Here is an 18,934-nt window from a genome sequence, read left to right on the forward strand (position 1 = left end):
TTGAAAAGATTATAAAGCTTCTGGCTTCACAAGTATCTGCTATTGTATGAACCATTCTGGTGGTTGATTTGCAAAGGGTAAAAGCACTGATCTGGGGAATCTGGTAGCAGAGATGTGTAATGTTAATGTCATTTCTTCTTCAGTGTATCATTATCACAACAGTCACTGTATGCAGCGTGGCTGATGCTTTGAACTATCTAGGCAATCATGTATTATACTGCCACAACCACAACTCAAAATACAGATCCATGCCTAATAACAGTAACTACTTTCATATATCTGGCATGATTATGTTTCTGTGCTGTAAATACAGGCTGGAAGATACAGGTTGGGGGGAGAAGGAGTGAAGTTTTCTTTGAGAAGTTTTTTTTTTATGTTTGCTTGAACAAAGGCCTTTAGCAAACACTGAGAAAGGGAAATTGCCTTTCCTCTGAAGATTAGAGAAGTTGGCATTTGTTTAAGCAATCTATTGTGCTATGCTGTAAAACCCCTGTGCCTTTCAATCGAAAGGAATGGGAAATTAAAGGTTTGCATTTTAGGATGTACTATTCCAATGTCTACCTCGTGTAACAGAAGTACAGACATGACTGTATCTCCAGTGGTGAATCCTGCCCTTCTTTTTAAAGACAATTAGTGAATTTTCTGGGGCGTATCTGGATAATCTAAAATATTGAAACTGTTACCATACTGCCCTCTAAAACATCAAAAGCTTTTGGTCAGTGCTTTTGATGCCAGAAGCTACCTTGTGGGAGCAGGTGAACGACCTCCAACACAGGGTATGTGTGGAGATCCCACAGCCAGGTAGCTCCTTTGTCTCTGTTCAGAGGTGCCAGCGGCTGGAAGCTTGACTGGATCTCTCCCAGCTGGGAAAAGGGATTTTCCTGAGGTGCCAGAACAGGGAGGAGAACATTCCCCGGCTGACAGCAAAGCACCCTGATTAGAGTGTGCTCAGCAGTCTCTCTCCCTGCTGTGGGCTGAGAAAGGGGGTTCTGACTGATGGATTTTTTTTTCTGTCTAGGAAAAGGAGTAGGAGCTGGAAGAGCAGTATACATAACTTTCATAACTGACCCCACTTTGTGTGGGATGCTGGACTACATGACCTTCTAAGGTTCCTTCCAACATGAACTATCCCACATCCCAATAGAAAAAAAATCACTTGGTGACTTTGCCTGGGAGCCTCTTCCCTCCCCCTGACATTTTTCCTTCTGCAGGTGTGGACATTAGAAGCTTCTGGCTCTGTAGGAACAAAGTTTCTGTGTTAACCTGAAGATCTGGCCTTGCTTGAGATATTCAGCATTTCTTTATTTATCATTATTCTAGACGAGATGTAGAGGACAACTGAACCCCTACTCTGTCTTTAACAGATCACTTGCATTTCTGGAAAGATCCTGAAATTCAAAATATGCTAAGTTCACGTTGCCCTGCTCCCCCTGTGAATATACATTATGACTGTATTGTACATGAAGAAGGACTTTGCTCTGAGTTTGTCTTTCATTTCAGTTGACTTGCTGCTGAATAGTTCTTCCTTTTTTTGGTTCAAGCCTGGGAGGGAGGGTTATTTGGTAAGTTTAGCAATAGCTGTGTAAGCTTTATTTTTACTTAGCTGTGTTATTTCTTTCTTATGACTGTTGCAATCGCCTGCCATCTGGGGGCTTCTGGACCTGCTTCAATAAATCGTATTCGCTTTTGCTGTTGCTCTGAGGATTTGCAAAAGGAGGGGAAACTGGATGGGTTATGTAGTGGGCTGCAAGCTGTGGAAGGAGCATTAGGCATATTTTACTTGTTTGTGCTTGTCGTGGTAAGTCGCCACAAATGATAGCCAAGGAAGAAATCGGTGGCTAAGAAATTTTTATTTGACAAGTTGATAAATGTGAACAGGGAGCTGCTAACCCCCTTTCTGTTTTGCCTATAGCTGAACATTGTTGCTGACCTTTATGAATGTGTGTGTGCTCTTGGGTGGATCAAAAAGTTGTCAGGAACCATCCTTGAAAGTACTAAGTTGTGCCTACCAAAAATGCCACCTTCTGGAGGTGCAGTCATCAGAAGCTGCATTGGAGAGAAGTTCCCAGGAGACCCACTTGTATGCTATAGTCATATGCTTCTGGAAAATTCTTGCATGGAGTTCTTTCGTGTAAAAACAACCTCTTTCCATTTACACATTGCGTCTGCGTTTTTTGTAAATTGTTTACACCTTTCTTAGGAGTCCGTATTTATAAGTTTTCTGTGTGAAGCTTCAATGTTTTCTACAACAATTTTCTTTCCCAAGAGACTGCGAAATGACTCAGACCAGCAGCCTTCTGTGATTCCAGCATCTGTATTTATGAGCTAGAGGATGTGTGTGATGCAACATTTCATTTTACTTTGCTTTTTGTTTTATATAGTTATTTTCACTTGGCATATTACTCAATCCTCCCTTTCTGTAAATATACCATTGGTGTAGATTGCCTTAGACCAATTTTTACTTTCTTTGCTCTTTTGCCCTGGCTGATGGGCCTGCTCAAGCAGTTTGTTGGCCTTACGGTCACCTTTGGTCTAACTGGCACATCATCGTTCTATCAGCAATTCTCAGTTTCCGAATTGCTGTGTTTAATAATAACAGTTTTGAGATTCAGCATTGTCAACTTTGACTGTTCCCTTGACCTCCTCATTTTCCTGGGAGGTTATTGGGATAGATATATAATAGGAGAATATGTTAAAAGAAATGCTGTAGCACTCATTACTCTTGCTATGAACCTTCATTTGTAAATGCTGGTTAATGGTAATGTACAGTATTGTAATGTAACTGCTGTCCAATGTGCTCTCAGTTAGCATATGTCATGCATGCAAAATAGATACGCCTTTCTTGCTTCACTGCAAAATAACTTACCATTTGCTATCTACCAGCACAGTAGTGAGAAACAAGCTGTCCTGCCCCCTTTAAAGTAATAATACATTTAATATGCAGGTGGATTAGTTCAAGTGGTTGGGTTAAAGAAATCTTTTTGTAAGAAGAAATAACGATACTAGGTACATAATTAGCTCTTGCTTTTGTTTTTAGTGAGTTTAATCCCAGGGGTTTGTCTTTTGGACCTTTTTTAAGAAATGTAGGTGTTCTCTTAGTGCTCTTACAACCTCCTGAGTTGGTGCTGATGCTTTCTTGGAGAGCTAAAATTAACCTGGCATCAGCTTCAGTAGGTCCACAAGAATGATAAACACTAGAGTCAGGTCACCTCAGGTGTACTTATTCCTGATGGGAAATAGCAACTGGATGGTAGTGACTGTTTTACGTATGATGACAGGGTCAGGCCCCAGATGTGAAGAGTTTTCTGGGAGGCTTCATGCTTGTCTTTGGAGCAATTAGTCATCTAACTGAACTCTTGGTTTTTATTTGGAAAAAGCTACATGTTGCACAAAGACTCTATCTAAGATACTTTAAGAATCTTATTAGAAGCATCAGAATTGTGTGCCCTTATATTTGGACCTCTAATATTACTTGAACATGTCGTCTTTTGTCTTGTTTTGCTCAGTGACAGGAAAGAAAATGATGTGCAGAATTGAGCCCCTAGTGAAAATTTGTCTTCCATCGGTCTGTTCAACTTCTTAAGTAGCATTCTCTTTTGCCTACCCAACACTTGCACATGATAAGCAATGGGACCCTAATCCTTTTGCCCTTTGTGTGTTCACGATTATACTGAGATCATCTACAAGCAGGTTCCACTGTACATGCAGGGCCAGACTATCAGTAGTTGATCACAACTCCAAAGACACCTGCTGGTAGTCTATTTATAAATCTAGTCCATATTGAGTGAAGTCCATGGGCATAAAAGAGCTTTATATATGCAAAATATTCATTTTTCTTCTAAGTGGGGTAAAGCTGTTTCCATCTCAAGGGATGAAAAACCTGGGAGTGTTCATGGAATTGAGCCCATCTTTTAATGATCATATCAGCGGAGTTGCCAGGCTGACATTTGATTATCTCCGAACAGTGTAATGCCGCATTACCACCTCTCACAAATGGATGTTGGATTGCTTATCCGTGCCTTTTGCAACACCCTGGCTGAATTAATTCAACTATCCCTGGAGTGCTTCCAACAGAGACAATTCACTGGTAAAAACTGATCTTAAAGTTTCGCTTCCAGGATTTTAACACAGTCTTTGCATGTTTTGTGCATCCTGGGGTATGTCGTGCTGACTTACAGGTGCGAGATAACAGAAAGCCGTATCTTACTTCGCAGTGTGTGGGTTAATGCAGTCATTTTTCCATCTCTAAAAACAAAGGTCTTAACAGACTTATGGTCATGAGTAAAGTGAGTTTGGTGGCCCTGACCTCATCTCTAGTGGATGTTTGTCTGCAATATAAACCAACCACATGGATGGGCATGGTTCATGGTGATTGGCAGTCCTCTCTTACATGAGATCCAGGGAAGGGCTACCTGGGGGTGCTAAAGGCCACAGCTGAGGTGAATTAGCAGAGTTGTCAAAGCTTGCTTCCTGGGCACACCTCATTTGGTTCCACTCAGACCTGTAGCAATTCATTATTATGAATGTTAAGTAGTTACCAGTCTGTTAAAGGGGGCTGAAACAAGAAAAATGCCATTGATGTATGTTGCTGAAGTTTTGGGGTTTTAGTGCACCTATAGTACTGTGCAGACCACAGTTGCTGTGCTGATTTTTATAAAGGTACAGCAGTACTTCCACCTTCAAACTGTTCATATGATCCTCTCTGTAGCTCTAGAAGTCAGTGCTGGCTGTTTACTGATGTTGCACAAAGTTATGGCTTGATATGGCTGTGGCTAGGTTAAACTCTTGTCTGCATTCAGGTAACTTATACAATCTCTCTGTTATTACTATTCTAAACTGTGTGGCTCTGCTTATAACTAATATGACCTAAACGCAGTGCACCTGTTGGGAAAACCTTCATTGCTTTCAGAAGGAACAAGCCTGAAAACCAGCTTTTCATCGGAACACATCTTACTTCAAGAAGGCTGGGATTAGATCCAGTTTCAAACTTTATGGATAATGCTCCTGCCTGATTTCTCATTTGTATCTCTACCATTTCTATTGGTAGAGCATCAGATCTGAAAGAGCCTCTGATCCAATAAAAGAATGAATTATTTAAGATGTGAGTTAATTTTATCTGGGCATTGTAACAGATTTAAACATGATACCAGCAGAGAGGACTGTTTTCTGGAATTCCTTTCAAGCATCTTTTAAATATTTTTAACATATTTGCATTTTGGTCAATTAAAAGGAGCTGAAACAATGCTAATAGTGGATTTCTTATTACTAATGCTTTTAAAATTCCTAGATTTGTGCTTCATGCTTGAGGGTATAACCCCACCTCTAACTAATGAGAGCTAAGAAGCAGCTTCCCTATGGGCAGATTATTCCATAACTGCTATATGGCTGCTGGCTTGTCTCCCCGACTAAGGAAGGGCTAACATCTTGCCAAAGTCTCTTCCAAACTCTTCCCTTAGGGCATTGTTTATTAACTCAGACAAAAACCTCTGAGAGTAATGCAAAACAAAGCTGTTCCTTGAACGCCACAGTCTTTGTCCATGCCCTTTTCTTTATCTCTCTTCTGCGACTAGTTGTAGAGGAAAACTCCTTAGTGCACGTTTATCTCACTCTCTCTAGGTCTTATGTGAGCATCAACCATTCCCCTTCTATCTGGATCTCAAAACCGCATGTGTTGGTGCTGGCTAAAGTGGGCAGGATCCTGGATAGACAGTCCCTCCGTCTGGGCTAATACACCAATTTTAATGTTTCTTTTTTAATTATCAGTTATAATAATGAAATGAAATACCATAATGAGGGCACAAAAATGCTTCAGAGATGCTTCAGCAAACCCAGGGAGATGTGGCTGCCTATCGAAGACTCATTCAGACCCATTGTCCCCTTTGGCTCTGACAACTGTTCTTGTGTGGTCCAACGTACTGTCTCATGAGAGTAGCGTGACTATGGAGGCTGTCTCTGAAAATGCAATTAGATGACTCTGAAACAGCGAACAGAGATGGCGTGGGAAAGTCTCTGCTTGCGTTGGGTGGCAAGATCAGGATGAGCAAGTGGCAGATCTGGAGCTTCAGTGCAGCGTTCTGGTCCAGCAGCCAGTGTGAAATGTGCGCAGCGAGACAAGCTGGGAAAAGTACCTCTTCAAACCCAGAAATACACACAATCCCTAGAAATCTATTTTCATATCATTTTTTTGGAAGTGTTGTTTGATATGCAGCTTGTCTCCAACTAGGGATCACTTTTATAGCAGGCACTCATGTCTGAAATTATCAAGAAAAAGAAGTATAGTGCATTCTAATTTAATTACATAAATAATTTAAATTATTTATAAGGGCTGCTTCAAATCTCCGTTCTGAAAAATCTTTACGGACTGCATGTGATTTAGTATTAACACAACTGAGATGCAGAGGAGACATTAAGTGCTTCTATTTTTTTTTTATTTTGGAAAACATAAAGAAGTCAGTAATTGGCTCTTTAATAGTGCTGTAACTGTTGATTTTTAACCTTGTTTCAAAGCATGTTTGAATACAGAGAGCAATTCAAAAATTCTTGCGAGCAGCAGTTTTAGTAGCTACCATAGCAACAAGTATAGTATCCAAGCCCTTTCTCCCCACTGGGGGCTAGAAAACCCCTGAAAGGACACTGTCTGTAGACATTGAGATACAGTTTTGCTAACACCACTTGCACTAGGACAAGTTTCTAGGGAAGCACCCCATTTTAAACCAACACATTTTTACTTGGAAACCAATGAATCACTATTCATCAAGTGATGGCGGTACTGAGAATAGGGGGAAAACTTTGAAAAATACAAGTGTTATACACATTTTAATACGGTTCGTGTAGTTCATGAAATGATCCACATATGTTCTAGTATCTTCTAGTTTAGTTTTAGTCTCTTCTATCTGTATGTTTCAGTCTCTTCTATCTGTACATTCTCCTGTTGTTTGGAAGCCTTCATCTTGATTATATTGCCTGTGCCAAGAAATATTAGGAGTCTTATCTTATTAACGCTGTCACTGCCTGTTGCTTTGTCCTTACGATAATGCAGGGAAAGACCGAGGGCAGAGGTCTGAACAAGCTGCATATATTTTGGGAAGAGGAGAGTTTGAGATGGCCTCCTGCTTCTGGGACCCCTGAACTTCTCTGAGGTTTTGGAAGCCAAGCAGAACTGAATATCAGAGCTGTCCTTGTCTTAACAATAAGCCAAATCAGAACCCTGGATCATAATTAACATTTCTGCATTTAGAATTACTTTTGTGAACACAATAGAGCTGATTATTACTGAAAGCCTCTTCAAAGAAGTTAAATTAACCTGATAAATCAACATGGCCAATGCAGATAAGTCCTGTGGAGCATTTTCAAGCTGTACCAGGGTCTGTCAAAAAGAGTAATGAATATCAAATTTCCAAATATACACATTTTTGGGGAGGGAGGAGTAAGATAAATGACACACATAAACTTCACTAACTTGCATGCAGAGTAACATGAGGATGCAAATATGAAATTAAACTGGGTCAGCGGAAGCAAACTTGAAGACAATAATGGAGAATGCTGAAACTGTTTTGACTGACGACTCTAGGAGCAGATGGCAAAGAAGGGGAAGTGATGTATGGGAGCAATGGTATGACATTTGCGCTCCTTCAGATGTATCCAGCTCAATAATAATAATAATAATCCTGCTGTGAATGAAATTTCATTCCCTGTCACATCCAAGTGGGGAGCAGCACATTGAAGGTATCTTGGTAGTAAACTCATCATAAAACTGAAGAAATCCAAACGCCTCAGCCTGTGGCTACCACAGAAGATTACAAAGTGAGCAATGGGCCAGCTTTGTGTTTGCAGCAAACGACAAGGAGGTTTCCAGGGAAGGTTCTTACCACTCTAGGGGAAAATTTTGCATCTTATTCTTGTGTAAGAGCATCTTTTCACAGTGCCAAGGCTCAGATGATAGGTGTTTTGGGATGCCAGTGATACATGAGTGGAAATATAAGATAGTCAGAGTAGCTATTTTTATCAGAAAGTGCAAGTGATGAATTCCTATTGATAAAAAGGCATTATTTCTCTTTCTTACGTATGAAGTCAGAGAAGCAAACAGAAGAGGGTTACATACAGAGAAGTGTAAAAAGAAAAAAAGCCTAGCCTGAAATCAAGAGGAAGAAAGAGGATATCCCTAGAGTCAAAGAGAAAAGGAAATTGCAAGGTATTAGAGGAAAGTTAGCATTACCCTCCCAACAGGCTCCAACTTGGAGGTCATGTCTCTGACCTCCGCTGGTGTCAAATGTCAGGCCTGACTGGCCTTTTTAATATTCTAATATGCCTTTCTGACATTAAAGGATGGGAGAGAGGCTGGAGAGCACTTAATACGGGAGGTTACTTTGTGCCCACATACAGTACTAGCCCTTTGGATCACTTCTGGGTTACTGTTATAGCAGTTGCCTCTGTTGTACCACATACCTTTCTGCTCCTGCCCACAGCTGACTCCTCCGTGATGTTCAGTAGGAGTGGTTATGTGATTTATGTTAGCTAGATATATGTATTTAGATTTAAAGGTTTGTTTAATTTTTATTCTTTGTAGATTTCATGACACCCGAGACTTTCAGTTCTAGCTGAACTTTGAGCAGGAAGTATCAGAAATCTCACAAGAGTTTTTAGTCTCAAGATTTCTAGTTCAAAGCCTTTGTGTACATACCAGATTAACATCCACAGTAAACCTTTGGTACGTCAGCCCTCGCTGTTCCCTAATGATCAAACCGGCTATGCCTGCTAGGCTTTTTGAGAATGACTCTGCTCTTTTTTAATATTTCAGTGATCTAGGATGATCTTTATAGAGATAAGGAATCACAGGGGAACCTGCATAAGTGTTGCATGGAGCAATTCTCAGTTTTGGAGCTGGAGGAGAAGAAACTGCATCCTCTGAAAGATGTGCTGCTGTTTCTGTCTTTGGAATTAGGGGACAGAGTATGAGAATAGGTAACTTGTTTACAAGTGTTTCTTCTTTTTCAATTCTCTGAAAAATTTATGTCACCTTTTTTCATAGGTGATGCTGAGACAGACCTGCCAGCTTGAGTTGAAAGATAAAATAAAACAGATGAAGGGGTTGGAAGGGGGAAAGCATTCCCTTTTTTCAGTTCTGTACAATGATATAAAAATGGGTTATGAACTAAAATATTGAATCACAATTCTTCAGGCAGTTTTATACTTAAATCATAGTCTTGTCAAGTCTGTGTTTGATACGGTTTAATTAATGTTTCCCTTACTTTATGTTTGATTTTGATGTGTGTGATAGATTCATACAACCTCAGGTGATCAAAAAGGCATTTGCCAGTGTCAGAGTCTGTGTTAAGGTCTCAGTGGCTCCGTGTACACCCTAGATGAGGAAGGTGGGGATGGGTTATTAGAGGAATGTGAATCAGCTATTAAGAAATCACCTACAGTAAATGAAGCTAATACTCTTTTCATTACGCTGCCCATGGTACCAGGATCAAATGAGTTTGGAAAGTTAAGTCAAACTGAGTATGACATCCCCTGTAATGTGACAGAGGGTTGTTCACAGCCTGTAGGTTTGCATTTGTTAGTACCATTTGTTCATTCTTCCAGTGCAAAATCCTCATTTTCAGCAATCTCCATCTGAAGGTCCTAGCTTTTTGTGAGACGATTAATATTTGCAAACACCTTTATTATTTGAGACAATCCAATAAGAAGGAAAGGAGACGGAGCACGTAATTGTTCTCATAGGGACGGGTGGTGGGATCATGCTAACAGCAGAAGTAGTTAGGAAGGAAGCTCAAAAGTCTTTTAGTTGAGATTTGCTCGCAGATGGAACTGGCAGTGACAGCAGACCCTGGATGAGCTTCAGCCAGCAACAACTTTTTTTCTCCTGTTTCCCTGGATAACCTCCTTAATCAGTTAGGATGTACAGGGGTACGTCACCTTCCGTTCCTGGCTCGCTCCAAGTGCCTTGTGATGTTTCAAGCATCCTCATTGCTCTTCATTTCCTTAAGTGTTAATAAAAGAAATACCTGGTATCTGTAAGGCAGTGCTTGATGGGATAAAGTGCTTTGATAAGCTCTTAATTATATGGTTTCTTATAATTTGTTGACTTCCCTTCACAGAAATAGTGGGATGCTTCTAACGCAAGGCCTCATTCTCAGCAGTGTCACTTGACATAATTCTGCTGATTTCATTAACTTACACTCTGATTTGCACCCCATTTTTTTGAATCAAGTCGATCACAATGATTGATTGACTAGGAAAATTGGTTTTATTATTCTTAGTCTGCAAATTGAATAGCTGTAGCCGTTGGATTATGCTAATCCTGGCAGTATCCTCCTTTGGCTGATTTGCATTGCTGAACAGAACCGCCCCGGTCTTGTCCCCCCTCCGCCACCCCTGCAAATTAGGGGATTAAGCGAAGAGGTGCTTAAGCTTAGCACTCGATTGATACACATGGTTATGCAAATTGTGAAGGAAATCGTGAGATTCTTGAAACTTAGCTTGAATATTGGACATCTTCAACGTGAGAGCATACAGAAAGTAGGAATAGAGAGTGAAATTAAGGCCCAATTATAGCAAAAAATCACCATCTTGAGCCCATTTTGCTTAACTCTGCACTGGGACAAAAAGCTCATCCTTTCTAGGCTGTTGTGCAAGACCACTCTTGAACAGCAAACCCTCCTTTTCCTTCTCAGCTTGCCAGTAAGAAAATTCTGCACCAACCGAAACGAATGGCAAGTGCTGATAAGCAGGCTCATTTTTTTTCTTGTACTGAATTTTATAGTACTGCTGCTGCTGTTTGTGCTAATACCTCTTTCAATAAAAACGTCTGTCTGTTTTCCTGCACTCGCTGTGCTGTTGTGAACGGTTCAGTTTGCCATGGAAGGTGACATGTGGCAATTAATAGAATTTCAGTCCAACGTGCCACTGAGCGCACTGGCTCTTCACTTGAATTTTCTTTGAGGGTTTTTTCCTGCTCAATAAAAGGAAAAGCTCTGGAGGGAGACGTGCCAGCCTGCTATCCAGGGATCAAAGAGACAAGGAGTCATCTGTACTCGGTCATTTAATCTACCGATTTCTTGCAACCTTGAGATCCGTGTACTCCCTATGAGCAGGTGGAGGGAAACGAGTATGTTTTAAACACAGGCAGGAGGCACTAGCTTGCGTGATGTATACAAATGTTAAATAAACTATATCATTTACATTCATACTTGGGAGGTGAAAGATGGAACAAAATGGCTATGTAGTCTACCACAGGCTACAAGGGAGACGCAGTGTGTGATTAAATAATGAATAAAATATCATTGCAAATGATAATGTTATATTGTAAATAATTCCATTTGTTTACCCTACTCTGGCATTGAAGTTCATCTCCCTTGGAGACCTTTTTGACTTTTGATGCTGTTTTGCTTTGCATATGCTTGATTTTTTTTTTCTGCTTTCCACAGAACCTTTATAAAGGTTCAGGAACCGACAGAACTAAGTGAATAATTCACAGCAAATAATTTCTTGGCTGAATTTAGCATCTCTATTTCTGTAAAATAGCCCTACACGTTATGTATGTTTTGCACTAATTTATTGTTAAATTAGTTTTAAGTATGAATTCCCCTCTAGCCACCATCCTTCCATTTTTATGAAAAGAATAAAAAATCTAGTCTTGAAGTAGTTGATTTTTAAAATGCATTTGTGACTGGAGAAATATGTATTGCTTTGTTTCCTGCTTGGATGACTACAGTATTGCTACTGGTATAAATATGTCCAAACATAATATTAGGCAATGTGAATCTCAATTTTTAAGTTTATTTTTCTTAATTCATATTAAAGTTTGATCTCTCAAATGCTTTAGAAAGGGAACACGAGGCAGTCAAAAGAGATCTGTGTTTTCCCTTAGAGGAATCATATGGAGGAATATATTTTAAGGAAGAAATAGTGCAATTATTATTAATGGTTTTTACTTGACTTTTACTTTGGAAAGTAGTATTTTTTGTAGGTGACTACTGCATAAAAATACTAAATTATTCTTTCAGTGGATGAAGGGGGTGGACATGTATATTGTGGATGTAAATCCAGACTAATGTTTACATCTGAATATTAATCTAAAGATTGGCGTTTACTGTAAGAGTATGTGGTGGATGCTACAGTGATGCAATGCATTTTATTGGGAAGCATCTCAGAAAACCCTTTTAACTTACTGTATTTGTCTGGAAATCATAAAGAAAACATTGATCATTTGTCTCTGATAGAAGTGGAAGCTCTGTTGTACCAATAATCCCAGAACGTGCCTCCCCATCCCCTTCTTCCATCCCCAGGAGTAAAGGAGAAATACCTAGAAAGGAGCTGCTTGGGGTGGAGGGAGCCTGGAGCATTGGGAATAGCAGGGACGTAAGGCACTACGCTCCACTACGATCTGATGAAAGTGTCTCCTGCTTTTGATTGTTGGATACAGGGTATATTTTATAACAGAGGTCAAAAGGAAACCTCCAGAAGGAAAGATCTTCTTTGTAGTCCAGCTAAGGATCCAAATCACTCTGTGTGTTATTTGAAAGATGTAAAGTCAAGTCATGCTACCTGATCTACTTCCAGACAGTGCCACTAGTCAAACAGCAGCTACCTCACTTCAATTGTCTGGTAAAATGGGGGTAATGACACCTGTATTAAGCTGCAGGAGATCCATGAATGGGAAGTGCTAAAGTAAAAGCATTGCAGCATAAAATTCAGAACATTTATCTATGCATATGAGACTTGTGATATTCCTGGGCATGTATTTGATTAAGTACCTCTGTCTCGACTAAAACAGAGATCTGAGGTCTCTTTTTCTTTTTTTTTTTTTTTTCAGGTGCCATCAGAAGATGCATGTCCTGCCTGAGAAAGCCAGAAGTTTCCTAAAGTCATAAAAAAGAAAGAAGAAAAGCTCAAGCTGTGATGAAGGATGATGACAAGGAAAGTCAAACTTATCTTTTTGGCAGAGGCAAAAGTTTGCTAGATGCTGATTCTTTCCTGGAAGTTATGTCTGGAAGTTTTGAAGGTTCAGGGAGAACTGAAGTACATTAGTGAAGGTGGGTTTGGTTTCCTCATAGGAATTTTGGGTTGGGTAGGCACTATAACCTGAGGCATTTTCAGACGTGCCTGACTGCAAAAAGAAACAGCGTACTTACTCTGCGGCTCAGATGTGAGGCCTCTTGAATTTATGGCTCTGGAGGTCTTTGCGTTGCATTGCAGGCAATATTTTGTTTCCAAGCCCATAAGGATGGGACTTGTGTAAAGAACTGTTAATTTGCTCTGCTTTGAGTACACAAGCCAAAGTCTCCGCATGCAGGGAGACCTCAATATCAATGTCAAGACGTGAAGGTAGAAGTAGTTTTTTCTTAATGTTTCATTCCTGTATGGAACTTTTTAAGTAACAATTAAATGAACCTCTGAGATGAGCTGAGTAACGGTGAAACAAAACAAAGTCCACACTGCATGCTGCCTGTTTCCCTGTTGTCTTAGAGCCACGTTTACTGTAGCTGCTGGGTAGTGTGGCAGGGAAATCTTCTCCTCATTTCCATTTCAAACTCTGCCTGCTCCGAGATGAGTATAATCAGTCCCTCACTGCAGTTGTGCACTGCAGCATCTTTGCTCCTGCTTCCTCTCTCGGGGCTTGCTCCTTTGCTTGCCCAGCTGTTTTGTGGCACTCTGCTTCCCAGCTGACTCAGAGGCACTGGAGCTCAGACAGCTCTGCGTGAGCACTCCAGTGCTCTCTTATTCAGAGGCACTTATGTGGCTTTTTTGCTCAGACATCTGCGTTTAAGGAATGGAAATTAATGTCACTTGCATATAGATCTCTTTCAGTGATCTTTTGCAAGCATTTCTCGATTCTGTATCTCTCTGTTTGGATAGGATTGCAGATAAGCATTTGTACATTCGATGTTCTTGGTACAGATATGCATCGTTATGCTCTTTCTGTGCAAGTTGAGAGCTTTCCCAAAGCTCAGGGAGTTAATCACACCAACTGCAAGCTTTTGAACCCAACTGATCACCCTGTCTGTCTTTGGCAAGTATTTTTGCTAAAAGCAGGGAGGAATCTGTACTGGAGTTGGAAGCTAAACCCCGATCCCTCAAATCCCCCTTTGTACCTGAATCACAAGCCCACAACTGTGGCTTAGTCCAGTCACTATGGGAACCTGATGGATTTCCTACCAAACTTCTCCCTCCAAAACCAGGCAAGAAGACAAAAGTGAGAAAACTGTTGGGGCCTCAAAGTCAGAGACACCAACACTGGAAGGATGCAGGGCTTGAGATTTGACAAATACTTTTGCTGAGAACTTAAGTCCTCACATAGACATGGCGGGATTGGAGAAGATTGGGCAGACAGACTGCCAGGTCAGTGCTGTTTTGTAGGCATGGTTCCTCTTTGCATCCACACCCAAACCCCAGAGAAGAAATAGAATGGAAGAAACTCAACGTAAGAGGGGCAATCAGGGTACATCTCAATTACATAATCAATAGGATATTTGACAGCTTTATTAATCTTTTATCATCCACAAGTTAAGGATAACAAAATGTCTGAGGCAGCCATTGTCAAATGGCTCAAGGTTTGCATCAAAGAAGCCTATTAAGCAGGAAGATCTATGACTCTCATAATAAATAAGTGACACAGGAGAGCTGGTAAGAGATTGGGGCCAGGAAAAATGGTTTAGTCAAATGTGTCGGGTCACACTGACAAAAGGTTAACACCCCGCCACATGGCACATGTCGGTAACCACTGAATTCAGCAACTATTAACACCTCCAGCAAGGCTCCCTCTCCTGTGAGGTACAGTAACCGCAGATGCTTTAATGATCTTACATATGAAGGACTATGTAAAGCAGCTTAAGTCTCATTCTCTAGCTATTACAAGCTTGATCTCCTAGAATTAGACAAAAACTTTAATCGCTGTCTCACTGCAGTGGTTTGCAAGCTCACACATTAATTTCTTCCTTGCCAGGGATTAATTTTGCTGTTTGGTGACATCCCATTGAAAGAGTGGACAAGAAGAGCAAGAAGGATATCTGTACACAGATAATTCTCCTTCCTGAACATTGCCCAGCAGGCCACTCACCTATTGACAGAGCTGGGTTAGGTCAGAGCTTCCAAGATAAATATTTGACATCAAACTGTGAACAAAAAGGGAAGTTTCATCTACTGTGGCTATAAGCTGTCACTCAAAAGTATTTCTGCCTTCGAAGTCTGTCTTCAAGCAGCAAGAGCAGACATCTGCTCTTCCTCCCCGCACAGGAGAGACAGCAGCCAGGAAGGAAACCTCTTGTGGGAGAGCCTGGCAGAACTGGCCAAGGAAAAGAAGTCAGCATGGGGAGGAAGAGCAATGCCACATCCCACTGGGCCCAGAACGCCTCTTAGTGTCTACACTTGATCTGAGAGACCTACCTCTGCTGGCCAAAGGCACGTAAATCTTCGCAGTTGCTGCCTGTTGGCTGGCCACCGCTGGAGAGGGATGATGCTGCCCACTCTGTCCCATTCCCCAAAGTCAGCTTTTGGCTGCAGCCCCCCCTGCCACGAAGCCGGCAGTGATGACCAGCCTGGCCCTTCTACCACCACCTGTGCGCTGGAATGACTTCAGCTTTCTCTCGAATCACCTGCCGGCCCTTGGGGCAGAAGGACGAAACAGCAGCCTGGGGAGTGGATGACGGTGAGGGCAGGCATAAGAAAGGTGTTGCCGGGGGTCGCTGGGGTTAAGGGAGGGTGCGGGCGGGCAGTGAGTTGGAAAGAAAGAATAAGAAGGAAGGCCGGGGCAGGGCGGCCGAGCGGCGGCTGCTGCCGCCCAGGGGGGGCCGGCGCTGCTGGGCGGGGGGGGGGGGGTACCGCCGGGCGCCGCCTCCTGCCCCCGGGCCGGGCGGGGCGGGGGGCTCCCAGGCGCGGGTGCGGCGCGCCCCGCTATTAGGGGGAATGCGGTAGCGCGGTGGCTGCAGGGGACCGGCGCTGCTGCCGCCGAGGGGCTGCCGCTGCGCGGAGAGCGCCGCGGATCCGCTCGCTGGGGAGCCGCGTCCGCCGGCGCAGGCTCCGCGCCCAGCAGCGGGAGCGCAGGGAAGGGAAGGGGGCGCGCACCCCTCCGCCGCCGCCGGAGGAGGAGGATGAGCGGGGCGCTGCGGGAAGCGGCGCCGGCTGCAGGTAGGAGGAGGAGGAGGAGGCGGCGGCGGCAGGGAGCCGCGGAGCCAACCGCGGGGCTGCGCGGGGGCGGCCGCGGGGCTGCGCGGGGGGAGTCGCCCGTGGCCTCCTCGCCCCCCCGCCCCGCGCTGCTGCTTTGCACAGGTGGGGGGATCCTGACTCTCCGCGGGAGCCGCTGCTGGGGCGGCCGCGCCCGCGCAACTCGGTGCGGAGGGAAAGGCGCGTAGCGGCGGCGGACTTCGGCGCAAAGTTTTCTCTGCCGGGAGGGAGGCGCTGGCGCGGCGGGCGGCAGCCGAGGAGGCGGGGAGGGATGCCTGGCCAGCCCGGTGCCTCCTCGATTGCCAGCCGGAGCGAAGTCGGCGAGAACTGCGCGGCTGGGACGTGCGAGCGGGGAGATGCGAACCGCGGCTCTGCTCGGAGAACCCGCTGTTCGGTGGCGTGTGGAATAATTTAACACTTCCAGAGCCGGGCAAAGCCAACTTAGAGCTGTAGTGAGCATCTTCGCGGCCGTAGTGGGAATGAACGTGAGACATCGGTTTCTTTCTTATTTCTCTGTGCGTGTGACTCTTTAGCAGGGTTTTCTTTCCATCCACCTATGCGTGCGCAGCCTGAAGGAGCAACTTGAACCAGCTGTCCCCTCCTGGTTTAATATTTGCAACCCGAATAAATATTTTGTTGCCCTTCAGCCTTTTTCTCAACGCCTTCTTATAACGTAGATGATTAATCAGTTAGGTTAGTGACCAATTAGGCATAACCTTGTAGGAAAATAATTATGCAAGGATATATGGGGCTTGACTAGTGATGTGATACAGTATACACCCAGATTTTAGTAGCTGTTTCCCAGTGTGTGCAAATTCAGTGTGTTCTTGATTTCGAAAGAAAATCAAAGTGAAATGACAAATATGTTGTTACTTTCAGTGGAAGAATATAATTTTCTTTGCCAGAGAAATATATGGCAGCTTTAAAGTAAAATGGGGGTGGGGTATAGAGAGGATAGAGAGGGGCTGTTTTTTCTGGTCAGTCACAAAATGTTCTTCTCTCTTTTAAATATGGTCTTTCTAGTGCTGCTGGTTGCTTTGAATGTTTGGTTTGGAGAAATGAATTTCATTTCGGTGCCCTGGGAGCCTCATGAGAAGAGGCGGACTGCTGTGTCTTTTGAGGATAGTCGTTCTAACTGATCTTGTTAAATATTGCTATTATTAAATGAGTGAAAATTGAAGCAAATGTATTTTTCATTGCCCACAAGTTGTGTTTCTGAGCTAAATTTCTTTTTATGACTAGAGAGGTTTTTGCACTGCAGTATTACAATACAGCCATATTAAAAAGGTCCTTGGAGCAAATAACCCTCTAATGCTGCAGCTACATTTTCAGCAGACTTCAGTAGTTCTATGGGAAATAATTATGTTGGATCTAAGGAATCTGGGCTGAATTGATTGTGCTTTTTTAATTGTGGTGTTAAACTGCTTGTAGGTATTCATGTGACTGGTAAATCTAAACCCAAAATCTAAAAAAAGAGAAGCCCCAAACCCAAAGCTTTAATCTGAATTAAATAATTTTTCTCTCTTTTTTGCAACAGGTTCTGGTCTTTTTTTTTTTTTTTTCTTTCCTTCTCCTTCCTTCTTCCTTTAATTGACAGTGAGGTCTCCTTCTTGAATATATTTCCTTAACTAAGTAGAGTGGAGTTTCTGTTCTGGCGATGTGCAGTGGTCCATGATACCATCATTCTCTTCTGTGTATGGTTTACTCTACCTGTGATGCTGCAAGGGAAGAAGGCAAGGAAAACTAGAGATAAAAGGGAAAAAAGATTCCTGAGGTTGATGGTGTTGGCAAATTGAGTGACGAAGGTTTATTCTGAGGAACCCCAACGCATTTTAGATGGTGGTTTCTGTGGGATGTAATGCTGAAATCACAGCATAGGTCAGTATATATCCTTCAGCGATCTCCCACCAAATTCTCCAGTGCGTACTTGGAAGGTGTGAAAAGCAGACATGGAACTAAGCTGCTTACCTTCTAATGTCAATATTTGGTGCTAAAAAATTAATTTTGAGTGGAAGACAAGCAGGTTGCTTACTTCTCTCTAACTGCAGCTCTTCGTTACTGGTTTTTATTTGCTCTAGTAAACAAACACGTATCTCTTAAAATTGAATTAAATGTATAAACTGCTTCAACCTGAGAGGCGAGAGAGAATGACTCTGTTTGTTTTAAATAATAAATACAAAATTAAAATATCGTCCCACTGACTGGCTGAAGTTCAGCTTTGGCCTGATCACTCAAGCAGTGCTCCGAGTAAACCCTCTGTGTCCAGCACCCTTCTCCTGGATTGAGGGATGGAAGCTCTTGGGGTGACTTGCAGGGTGACGCCTGCTTGACTGACAGACACTTATTGCAGAGCGGCACCTGGTGCTCTCTAATTTTGCCTCTGTAATGATTTCCTCCAGCAAGCTGACAGGGAATTAAAATGTTTACAGTCAGGTTTTGGAAGGGTTCATCAGGATGCAGAGGGGAGGGTAGGGAAATCCTTCCATTTTTAGATCTCTCTAATCCCAAGCTTCTGTTCCTGTAGTCATGCTAATTTTTTATTGATTGTTGTGGCAGTGACTACTGTGTTTCAGAGCACAGTAATGCTAACGTTTCCACTCCAGATAGAGTAGTCTTAAAAAAAAAAAAATGAAAGTGGGAAGGAAGGAGTGGCTGAAAGAGACATCTTACTCCAGTCTTTCTTCAGGTTGTTCATGAAACTGAGACCATTGATGAACAGTTGCACACTTTTGAAGTTAAATTTCAGTGAAAGGACTAAGCTTTCAAT

At 42.6% G+C, this 18,934-nt stretch overlaps 1 protein-coding gene across 1 annotated transcript in view; it reads left to right on the forward strand.

The window, feature by feature from the left end:
• Positions 1 to 16,308: 16,308 nt before the first annotated feature.
• Positions 16,309 to 18,934, forward strand: part of DAB1 (DAB adaptor protein 1) — a 472,530-nt gene continuing 469,904 nt past the window's right edge. The window contains exon 1 of the mRNA XM_075155691.1: positions 16,309 to 16,652. The gene's annotated coding sequence lies outside the window, so the exon portion shown is untranslated. The remainder of the gene's footprint in view (positions 16,653 to 18,934) is intronic.

Source organism: Calonectris borealis, chromosome 8 (genome assembly GCF_964195595.1).
Source record: "Calonectris borealis chromosome 8, bCalBor7.hap1.2, whole genome shotgun sequence".
Lineage (NCBI taxonomy): Eukaryota > Metazoa > Chordata > Aves > Procellariiformes > Procellariidae > Calonectris > Calonectris borealis.